We start from the raw sequence: 12,500 nt of genomic DNA, 5'->3' as shown, positions 1-12,500 counted from the left end.
AATCCGTGCCTAGATCTGACCTATTAGTTCACAGTGAAAATTACATATAAAAACTTTGATTTTATTTTGCGATAAAAGACAAGAATGTCATTTTTTTTCACACACACATACACTGTAAACAAGCGTGTATTGACAAAAAGAAGGAAAATAAAAAAAAATACATAAACAACAAATAAAAGTAAAGAGCAAGATTAACTGACATTTATCCAAACGACTTTTTTCTTCCAAAATATCAGATATACAGCTCCTGTAATGAGAGTCGGTTCTTTGAGTTTTGCTATTCACCCTCTTTGGAACCACCTAGCTTGCAGTTGCTTGATTTGAAACAAGTGAACTTGTATTTTCTCGCTCATCTGATCGAATGTGGATGCGCCTCTTTCTAAAAACGCCAAGACTTACGGAATAATAACAGAAAAAAAAACTATGATCATATTTTAGCACAAGATAAAGGACATTCTGAATAACCGAAACGAATTAAACATTTCATAACTCGTCACTAAGCAGTGACTTCGTATTTCCATGGACGCCACACACACACACACACACACACACACACACACACACACACACACACACACACACACACACACACACACATACACACACACACACACACACACACACGCACACACAATGATGAAGCATCTATGCATTCTGTAAAGAAGAATTTAATGTAGCATGATTTCTGTTTATTCAAATTGCCAAATGATATACGTATATCATTTTACTAGATCGATTATGGTGCAGCTACGAGAAGTATTTACAAAGATCTTTTGCACATTTTTGTTTGATTTTGCTGCTATACAGAGATATTTAAAGCATGAAGCTAAAATCATTGATACTTCTTGTGTTGGAAGAAGGGGGAAATCCCGCATCCACACCATAAGTGTTGCCCTTTCGACAAACAAACACTTAGAGGATATCGCATTTGAGGAATATCCAACTAGAAAATCAACGATAACTAGTATTACATATTTTGTGATCACTTATTTGAAGAAAACGTAAGATTAAGGGGCTTACTTAGTTTTAAAAAATATTCATTAATATACTCATTGGTTATTTACATTCGATCAATCACACTCATTGTTACAAACTACCTAGGGTTTTAGCCTCATTCACAAAAATATTATTTACGCTATGTTTACTTCGACTGGTTGCCAGATGTACAAAAGTGGGATCCAGAATGTGTACTGAAATATAATTCCGCAACTGTACATATATATTACAAGACCCTAAGACCTACATATATATATGTATGTATGTATGTATATATATCTACATATGCACACACACACACACACACACACACACACACACACACACACACACACACACATATATATTATATATATATATATATATATATATATATATATATATATATATATATATAATAACTCTATTTAAATAACTCTAACTACGCCGATCTTTCCCGTTGATGTCTCAACAACGCATGCGTTGATGAATAATAGTCACTATAAACCTATCATATTCCCAAAGAAAAATAATTTGATGATCTGTATGCAATATATCAATATTTTCGACAAGTACCCTTAGAGCTATCACCGTCATCACATTAATCCCTAAAAACTTGAGTTCATTTCATCCTGTTCAAACATCTGAGCACTACGCCAACATCTCCTTTAGTGAAAAATAGAGAGGAAATGGCGGTGGCCGAGTCAGGGCGACAATCATGCAAAATATTGATTTTGCCGTCAAATCCCTCCCGACTTCTTGTTGCTCCCTAATTTATTGCAGACGACTGGGTGTTTGATGGTAGGGGGGGAGGGGGGAAGTGTCCGTGGAGGGGGGGCTAGGGGAAGGGGATTGGTGAGGGGAAGGGGGCCAGGGAGGGGAAGCCCAGGTGAGTGAAGGGTTGTGCACGGCTGCACGTGCGATGAGAAGAGAGCGAGAAAATGGGAAAGATTTGAGGAATGATTTGGCTGTGTGGGAAGAGAGATTTTCAGAGTAATCGAAGATAATATATAAAAGTCTCTCTCTCTCTCTCTCTCTCTCTCTCTCTCTCTCTCTCTCTCTCTCTCTCTCTCTCTCTCTCTCTCTCTCTCTCTCACACATACATATCTATATATAAATACATATGTTTGTTTGTGTGTGTGTGTGTGTGTGTGTGCGTATGTGTGTGTGTGTGTGTGAGTGTGTGTGTACATATATATGTATATACTTTTTAACAATTCATCTGTTGATTTATCTAGTTTTATTTATTCATGTATACATGTGTGTGTAATCCCTTAGTTTTCATCATTACACTTATGATTAATATAATCTCACCACTGCAGGTACTAGCGAATGGTAATGACACCGATTATGAGACGAAGAATAATAACACAACGCAATATCAATAAAACTGCAATAGTGGCAATAATAAAACGAAGCGTAGTAGACATAAGGGCAGCGTAAAAGACCTTCATGAACGCAATGATGACAACAGATACATATGAAAGAACCAGTAACCTTAATAATGGACGATCATTCTCTGTCTACAAGCATCCTCCCCTTTCTAACCCCTCCCCTCTGCTCTCTGCTTCACTCTCCCCCTCCCTTTCCCCACTCTGCCTGCAACCCTGTCTGTTATTTATTTACTCATTTATTTACCTTAGACTACGTTCTCCTTTATCTTTCTCTAACAGTACCTTTACGCCAACTCCCTACTTCCCCAAATCCATTCTTTGCTTTCGTTCCCTACTTATCCATCTTTCCTCCCTCCTTCTCCCTCTTTCCCACTTTGTCTCCCCTCTCCCTCTTTGCCCATCTCGCTTCTATCTCGCAGACCCCACTTCTCTTAGCTTTTAATCTTACTTATTTTGATATCCATAACCTTTTCCTAATGGGGAATTTCGCACAAGACGCCACCATAAGAAGAGCAATGAAACGGGACACAGATGGATTCTTACGGTCAAGATGAAATGCTCTGGTGGGTTGCTGGCGGGGAAGGCGATGTAGGAGGAGACGCGGGTGGGAGGAGAAGGAAGAGGGACAGGAAAAGCGAAAGAGGGGAAGGAGGAAAATTAGGAAAGGGGAGAATGGATGAGGAAGAGAAAGGGGGGTAAGAAATTGAAAGAGAAGAGGGAAAAGGAGTGAAATGAGTGAAGGGGAAAGTAAGAATGGGGGAGGTGGAAAAGATAGGAGAAGGTAGGAGAAAGGACAGGGTAGGAGAAGAGGAAAGAAAGAGGGAAGAAAGGAAGAGACAGACTAGGGCAGCAGGAAAAGAAAGAAGGAGGCAGAGATGTAGGAGCTGGAGGACGCGGAGAAATAAAAAGATCAGATTTCCAGCAATATAACGAAAAGAGAGAATAGTGATATGAACGAGATATAAGAAAATGGAATGAAGTCACAAAATCAAAAAGGAGAAGAATACGAGAAGTAAGGAGAGCAAAGAAAACAAAAATAAAGCGAAGGAGAAAAACGTGGCGAAATAACTATCAAACAAGAAGAGGCCGTAAACACAAATGAAAGAAGTCGAGAATAATCTCAGCACTAATCTGGCAGTTCTGGGGAATCGTTTCGAGAAGGTCTCTCGCAGTCTTTATTTCTCGTCCCTCCTTTCCCTCTCTGTGACCCCGCTTGCCCTCTTTTCCGCTGAAATTGATTTCCAAACGACGCAGAAAAATATCTTTATGAACGAACAGCGTCACGATTAATTCGGTTTATAAGCTCTGTTTTTTTCTGTCCCTCCCCCTCGCCTTCCCTTTCACCCTTTCTATTTCTCTTCTCCCCTCTCTCTCCCTTTTCTTCATTGATGATCCATATATAACGACATAGGTATAAATACATCAATTCCTCGCAAGCTGGTCTAATAAGAGAGCAGCTCAGGAGGCTTCGCAAAGGGTGGACAGGAAGACTATGCTAGGGATATTTACAGCATGAGAGGACGGACCTGAGCCATGGAGAGGGCAGGGAAATCCAAGGCATCGAGAAGGCGTGAGGTGTACTGTAGACAGCTCGGTTTCCACGCTCCTTCCCTTGTGTTTTTCTTATTTCTTCTCTTTTCTTTCATCGTCAAGAAATCAACATGAGTTTTTCTTATTTCTTCTTTTTCTTTCATTAGCTTCATAATTATCATTATTGTTATTATCACTATTGTCATTATTATCATTATTATTGTTCAGTATCATTATCAGTATCAGTATCATTATTATTATCATTACTATTATTACTATCTTTATTACCATTAACATCACCATCATCATCATTATTATCATCATCATTGTTGTTATATATATTTTATTATAATTGTTATATTATTTTTTCATAATTGATGTTATAATCTTTTTTTTATTATTATTGTTATCACCATTATCTTTATTAACATTGTTATTATCATTATTGTTATTGTTGCTGCTGCTGTTGCTATCATTGCATTATTTAAGCCAAGTCAATTTGCCAACATATTGCTTGCGTCGCCACTGTTGCAAGGGTACGTGCATTTGGAGTTCATCAGCCTAAACATATACCTCTGGAACGAGCTGAAAGAGATGTTCCAGAAGAGTGGACAGAGGACGCTACGAGCTTTGGTACTTGTACAGGTAACCTTAGAAGTATGCGGCCCCCTGAAGATTTCGGGATAGAATTTTATGTTAAGCGTAATACATACATTCATTCATTCATTCATTTATTCATTCATTCATTCATTCATTCATACATACATACATACATACATACATACATATACACACATATATATAAACATAACCTTTTCAAAAGGATTCAGAAATGGCCTTGGCGGTGATAGTGTTTTGGGGACACCCGTATACATGTATTTACGAGTGAATGAGCTATACGATACCGGTTCTCAACTACCGCTGCGATGCCTGAAGACGAAGTGGCGAAGGAGCGTAGACAGAGGCACGAGGAAGTGGCGAACGTAGATCAAGAGTATAACGAAGAGGATGTTCCAAGAAGAGGTGTTGGCAGCTAGACTAATCAACTTTTGAGAATGATAAGGGATTTGAATACAGTGATGATGTATTTGATGATTTGAGGTGTTCAGATGATCTGATATCTGATGAGGCTACAAGAACTTCGTCCAAAACGGCGCAAGGTCTGATCACAGAAACTATCAGATGCATTTCTTAAATAACCTTTACAAAACGTCAAAAAGTATATACATTCGCAACAAAAATGCCGTAAGAAGGGTGGAAGATGCAGTTAAACACAAACATGAAACAAAAAACGAAGTTGCCGACCAGAACGCTCCATCTACCTCAAACAAACAATTTGAGGAGAAACGGGCTATGAAACGCTCTATCGATACAACATTAGAAGCTCCTCCGGTACCGACGAAGCCGAAAGAGCAAACCGCAGATGAGAAAAGGCTTCATAAACAAGTTCTACGAGAAGAGAAGAAACGTTTGGCAGAAGAAAAGTCTATGAAAAGGAGGCTAAAACTAGAGATAAAACCTGATAGAGACTTCAAAGAGCATAAGCGTCGTGTCCAGAAGAGGATATCCACTGCTTTCAAATAAGGAAATGACGCCAAGATAAGTAAGGAACATGCAAGAGTAATAGCTAAAATAAAAGGAAAGGGACGTTAAACACCTTAACAATTAAGATCACAAGACAGCATCCGTGGAAGAAAGAGAATCACTACATTTGTTGTGTTAGTGGATAAATTAAGGTTAGAGAACTACCAACACTAATGGAAGGCAAGCTAGTCTCTATATGATGGATCGTCTACACTAGCGAACAGATTCCTTGATAATATTGTAGGATTGAACTTGATGTTCTTTTTCACGTAATTTTCCACATGTAAGCTCGAAAACGCAACTGAAAAGAGCACGTGTTATAAGATAGGAACGCTAAAACCACACAGAATGTTACGGGAAGGTATGATCCCAGACTATATCTTACATGATAAGAAAGAATGATGACGAAGATCTGTTCAAACCTTTAACAGACAACCCTTTCTCGGTAACAAACGACGGATTTATGTATCTGTACTTCTACTATGACAAAGATCAGCAATTAAAGCTTAGATCTAGAAGAATGGCAGCCTTTAATTGAGCAAGAAGCGAGAAAACATCAAAAGTTAAAAGAGGAAAGAGGGAATTGAAAGAAATAGCAGACAATTAGATACTGGCTATATAATACGATTATTAGATCGATAACAACGCATGTTTGAAGGGTTTACTCAAAATGTTTAACAAGTGACAGTCGAATATGTAGAGAAGCATCAAAAGATACCAGAAATGTCTTTAACGCTTGGGACGGCAGAAGGAATGCAGTCACGGGAACATAAAAGCTCTACATCACAAGTAAGAGCAATAGCTAACCTAGACACAATGTCTAAAGGTTAAGATAACGATAAGAAGCCCCGATAAGAAGCCTACATCCAGACCCGAAATACCTGTACTTTAGAGTGGGATATCAGATTTTTCTCTATAATATAACCGAAGAGATCACTTCTACTAAGTAGGGAATCTGACATCATATCTATTCTATTCATCTTCGTACAGGGAAAAAGCAAGAATCTTTGATTACATCAGAAAAGGATGCATGTTATTCCAACAATTCGTTGTCGATGATTATGTAAAAGCAAAGACTGAAAGGCTCGATTTCCTTAGATTCAACTGGAACACTATAAGGAAGGAGTGAGTTGATGTACAGAAATGCGATACTTCTAACACAGAAGGAAAAGGGCAGTGGATCCTCCACCTACTTTCGTAGGTGGGCCTTGATACATGAAACAGCGACAAGAAACTTTAGTGTTCGGTACGAGCTACGGTTCACCTGATATCTTCATAAATTTTACTATAACCCGAAATGAGAAGAACTAACAGAAGCTATGCTTGAAACGGGTTCACGTGACACATCCAAACTGCAAAATAGACCCCCCAAAATCAGTTTGTGTTCAAGCTTAAAGTAGATGCTCACATGGACGATTGAACGAAAAAGAACATATTTGGTCGAGTTAAGGCACATTCTTGTAGCTTGGAGTGGCAGAAGAGAGGACTGCCTCATGTGCACATACTACTATGTATGAAGCATACAGTAGACTATGGGCCGTGTAAGGGATTCGACAAATCAAATGTCAAGGAAAATCTGGAGTTGGCGACAAATGTGGTAAAGGATTCCCTCGGACATGCGGAGATGATATTTTCGATAAAAACGGCTATCCTTTGTATCAAATGAGGTCCATTGTTAGCAGATGCCATTCATTTGTGAAGAGAATCAACAGAACTGAAGTTACTATTGACAATTCATGGCTAATTCGGTACAACCCTTTTCTCTGTTTGAAGTATAACACACATCACTGTTGAATGCTAAAATTCTATAAAATATATAGTTTATGTTACAAAGTACTTCAATAAAGGATGCGACTGGATATTATATCAGAAAGGAGAAGCTGATGCACAAATCAATGAGATCAAGAACTATCAAGAAGCAAGATTTGTTAATGCAAACGAGGCTACATGGAAGATATTCAAGTTCCCAATACCTAAGTGCTTTCAGCCTATAATGTCATTATAGAAGATTAGCCTAGGGCCAATCTTCGTATACATTTTTTTCCCACCTTGAACCAGCGCAAATCACTTACGGCGTCGGATCTCCAGTGGCCAATCACAGCTGCTGTTTCAGGCGGCTCTTAGGGAAACCTGACCAATCACAAGCCGTAAATGCTTATCAGTGTCCAGCTCGAGGCATAAATAAACTTTTTAATTAATATGTTCTATAATTAATAACGCAAAAGAAATGTGCAAGATTCTTTATAAAAGCAAAAGTTACCTTGTTAACGGTATGTATGTCCTCGAAATGATGGCTAATATTACAAGAGTAATTTTAGCTTTCATTTTCATAGCAATTACCAGTTTAAAAAATAATACTTTCAATAACATTTAAAGGCTTATCTATATCTGTGTATGCTAAGAATCAGTTTGATGTTCACTCAACAACATACTACGTTAACAATAATGCATTTTCAATAACAGAAATAACAATATCAGATATAATAAGGACATATAAACAGAACATCCGAGGCGAAGACGACACTTCTGCTAGTGTTAGTGTAATGCGGTGTTTACAGATACAACCCCTGGATTGGATACCCGTCTATTGGCAAAAACAAATCACAGTTATATTCGATTATCACACTTGGCTTATTCAATAGTCCACGATTGGTTCATTTGCCCCCAATTTGTTATTGCATCTCTTTTTTAATCGCCATATTGTACGAAAATAAGAAAATTAATTATCTGATACTTATATTCGGTGTCATGAGTGACACCATGGCTTACCGACTACATCACGAAAACGTCACAATGTACCAAAAACCTCATGAAAACATCACTACATGCCAACTCCGACAAACCTAATGGGTGCTGCGTTAAATGAGTGAAAATGAAGGAATTAAAGGTCATACACCCCTTTTTGGCTCGACAAACAACAAATCTTTTTGGCTGGAATATTATGCAGGAAAACATCACTGGAGCGGATACACTAGCGTAAACAATAATAAAGGTGGATTAAAAAAACAGGGTCACTTTAAGACGTTTTCGAAACATTTATTATCATAAATCCCGTTAGTTATTTGACGAGTTTCCTGCGTCGCCCGTACGTCTAAAGGCGACAGTGTTATCCTGCATCAGTACAACTCAAGGTGAGGAAGGCTGACCGTGTATGGCGCGTATCCTTGTCAACCGCCTAGGTAGGCAAGAATAGATAAATATCTTTAATGCACATTTTTGAACATCTCGGACTGTCTCTAATACAATTATAAGTAGCCTGTGCTAAGCTTGTAGAGAGTACAAAGTACATGAATACAGCGTATTCCAATCATCGTCACCGATATCATCACAACTTGGTAGATCATATCTACTATTAGCCTCAGAATAAAGTAAATTTCGAGCTGATTGTATTTTTTTTTTCTTCTTCTTCTTTTACAATAGTGAAGTCAGATTCCTCAGGTGGCTGTTTAACGTTAAAGTTCCGTGAAGAGCAGGAATGAACAAGAAGTTTCTTCTTTTTGCGAAATCTTGAAGCATCTTGCGTAATAATTGCGCATAAATATTCACTATCCGTTTAGGAAGTTATTTCTAGAATTCACAGATGAACAATTCTAAAAATTTGTGCTAACACATGAAATAACCTTTGCAGAGCTCGACGTTTCACAGCAATCATTTGTTGGATTCACAATTGCTAAAGTATCAGATATGCTTTTTCCCACGCTTTGTGGCGGACGACTGTCACTTGTTTTCTTGCAAAATTCCGACAAAGCCCTTACACTCTGAATTAGATGTGAATTATATGACTTATACATGTAAGGCAGATCCTTCATATCTGAACAAATATAAATTGATCAATGAATAAGCTTCGTATGGTTCGGTCTTTGGACAAACAAATAACTGATCACGTCAATTCTAGTTCAGCCTACGTGTGAATCGAAGTGCAACCGATATGTCCAAGCAGCAACCAATATTTTAAAATTCCTGTAAGAAAACTGGGAAACGAGATGAAAAGCATGAACAATTTAGTCTCACTTGCATTCTTCTTTGAATATTTTTTTCAGCCTTTGGTAGAAACAGTTTCCGCTGAAACAAATTCAATTCTAATTTGAAAGTCAAAGGCCGCCTACATTGTGGTCGACCTTTTTTTTTTCTTTCTTTTTTAACATTTTGCTTTATTGCTATTGGAAAACTTAACCAAAGATATGTTTGTAATCACAAGAAAACACGACGCGCTTGTATAAAGTATAAGTTTATATAAGTACATATAAGTATATATGTATTTTCTGTTTCTCAGATATGTACGATATCGAGTTACACCACATATAAGGCGGTGTACGTTTTTTGTTTGTATCTATACCATCCCCAGTATGGCTATATCTCAGATTTTGGGTAGCCAAAGATGTGCATAATACATATGAACGATTTTAAAACTCTGTATAGTCTTATCCCCCTCCCGGCTAATAGATGGATCTCACATCATTAGAACATTGAACTTTCATCGAGTCAGCTTCTAACAACCTACGGCTTGACCTTCCCTGCAGCGACTACTGATACAATGGCGGAAGATAATCTGGATCACACATTGCCACATTCCTCGAAAAGAAAGGACATGCACCTGTACCGTCAGTCTTGGTATACTACCATCTGCTGCAAAGTTCTGTAGTTAAAGCCCAAAACTCGATATCTTAAATGATAAGAGTTTTTTTCTCTTTATTCTTTTGGATTCCCAGTCACTTATGAAAACTGGTAACTGCAATATTTTTCTCCTTTTTAATGCCTCTTTGTGTGGCATGCACTTGTTGCTGAATGTATGGCCGTCATCTTCTTTGTAATTTAACCCGGGACGTCCGGGGTAAAAGCCGGACGCGACGAGTTCGCGTCCGGGTTTTGGTGCCTGACATTAAGGGATCATGTCATCGTTTCTAGAGGCGGAGCCCATCTCCTGGTCAAGAACAAGCTCGGCCCCCTTGCTTCTGCGCATGCGTGACAGTATTTCTTCCCCAGAGCCCTTCACTGAGCGTTAGATCAGGTGCCAGTTAGAATAAATTATTTTTAATTAAGGGAAGAAAAAAATCGCTAAACAGGCAACTGTCACCGGTGCTTATTGTACTCTTACAACTTTCACATCTCTTTGCAATAGTACTTCAAGGAAAAAACTATTTACAAGCTAAAAAAAAAAAAAAAAATGCAAACACTATGTAAATTTGCATTATTTCCAGTCGTAAACACTTTGTCCCGAAAAGAATCCGTTGGCTTCAGCTTCGTGTATATAAAGCTTATTACTTTCATAAAAACAAAACGTTTTAGATGTTGTATATACCTTATAAAAGGGAGTTATATTTTTAGATTATCCGTGAATATTATTTTGACTGTAGGTCTTCAAAAATCGAGTATTTATCATATGATTGCATTCGGACACTGCTCGAAATCGCTTTTACCGTGCGAACAGCGAGTTGCGATGAAGGCATATTTCTTATTATCAAGAGTGAAAATGCCTTGCATTAATCACTTGGTATATTTGAGTAATTGTATTGCTGTTGCTTCGTGTTCATTGTAACAGACATTAAATGAATGCAGTTAGGGGAAAGTGAAAATATGCGGATAATAAATATAAAGAAATATTAATGACTGAATAGAGAGAGAGAGGTAGAGAGAGATTGATAGATTAAGAGAGAGAGAGACAGACAGAGAGACACACACATAGAGATAGAGAAAGAGGCATAAAGAGAGAGAATGATGGAGAGAGAGAGAGAGAGAAAGAGAAAGGCAAAATGGAGATAATATCAATTCATTCGTATGGGAATTATAAAATAAGATCAAATAAATTGGCCACATCATTAGAAATAATGGTACATAGTTTGGCTTTTCATTTAATTATTAGATGCCATTGGCAATTCAAAAGAAACTTCAATTTCCTTTTGAAAGAAATCAGATTGGAGATGTCTCTAATATTTTGTTGTAGGTTAATCCAGGTACTGGATCCTCGTACCTGTTTCCGTGTATAACATCTGTATGAGCAGAGAGTTAATATGTCTGGTTCGAATGCCTGTTTTGTTACCAATTATGTGTAGGTGCATAAACCAATGAGGATATTCACCCTATATGAATTTATGAATGGATATGCCTATGCCCTATTGACATTTTGATTGAACGTTAAACCAGTTTCGTGTAGGGCTTATAGTCATATTTATTTCCGAGAGAGAGAGGGAGAGGGAGACAGAGGGGGGTAGTGCAGTCATGTTTTGGAAATGAACTTGGAGAGAGAGAGAGAGAGATAGTGGGGGAGAGAGAGAGAGAGAGAGAGTAAGAGCGAGCGAGAAAGAGGGAGGAGAGAGAGAGAAAGAGATGGTGGGGAGTAGAAAGAGAGAGAGAGAGAGAGAGAGAGAGAGAGAGAGAGAGAGAGAGAGAGAGAGAGAGAAGCGAGAGAGAGAGAGAGAAAGAGAGAGAAGGAAGGAAGGAAAGAGAGAGAGAGGGGGGAGGAGAGAGAGAGAGGAGAGGAGGGGGGGGGGAGAGAAGCCGTTAGATTTTATACACGTTCTGGATGTGATTCCCACGCCGCCGTTTCTAGACTGAAATGTAGGACAGTTTCTGCCCACCTTTTGCGCCCGGCAGCGGCAATTGGAAAAAAACGAGATGACGGCCTATGACAGGGAAACCTACAGTTTCTGATGCATCAAATCAAGTGCATGGGATAATAAATAACCTCGGTGATACTTGAAATTCAGGCATAAAGCAAAACGGCCATAGCATCATGTTTTCTTTTTACCTTCTGCATGTCACTCCTTCATTCTGTCTCTCTTGCCCTTTCTTCATCTTTATTTCTCTCTCTCTCTCTCTCTCTCTCTCTCTCTCTCTCTCTCTCTCTCTCTCTCTCTCTCTCTCTCTCTCTCTCTCTATCTATCTATCTCTCTCTCCCTCCCTTCCCTCCCTCCCTCCCTCCCTCCCTCTCCCCCCTCTCTCTCTCTCTCTCTCTCTCTCTCTCTCTCTCTCTCTCTTTCTCTCTCTCTCTCCCTCCTTCCTTCTCCCCCCCCACCCCTC

This window comes from Penaeus vannamei, chromosome 23, assembly GCF_042767895.1.
Source record: "Penaeus vannamei isolate JL-2024 chromosome 23, ASM4276789v1, whole genome shotgun sequence".
NCBI lineage: Eukaryota > Metazoa > Arthropoda > Malacostraca > Decapoda > Penaeidae > Penaeus > Penaeus vannamei.
The sequence above is the reverse complement of the archived record's forward strand: the minus strand, read 5'-3'. Positions refer to the sequence as shown.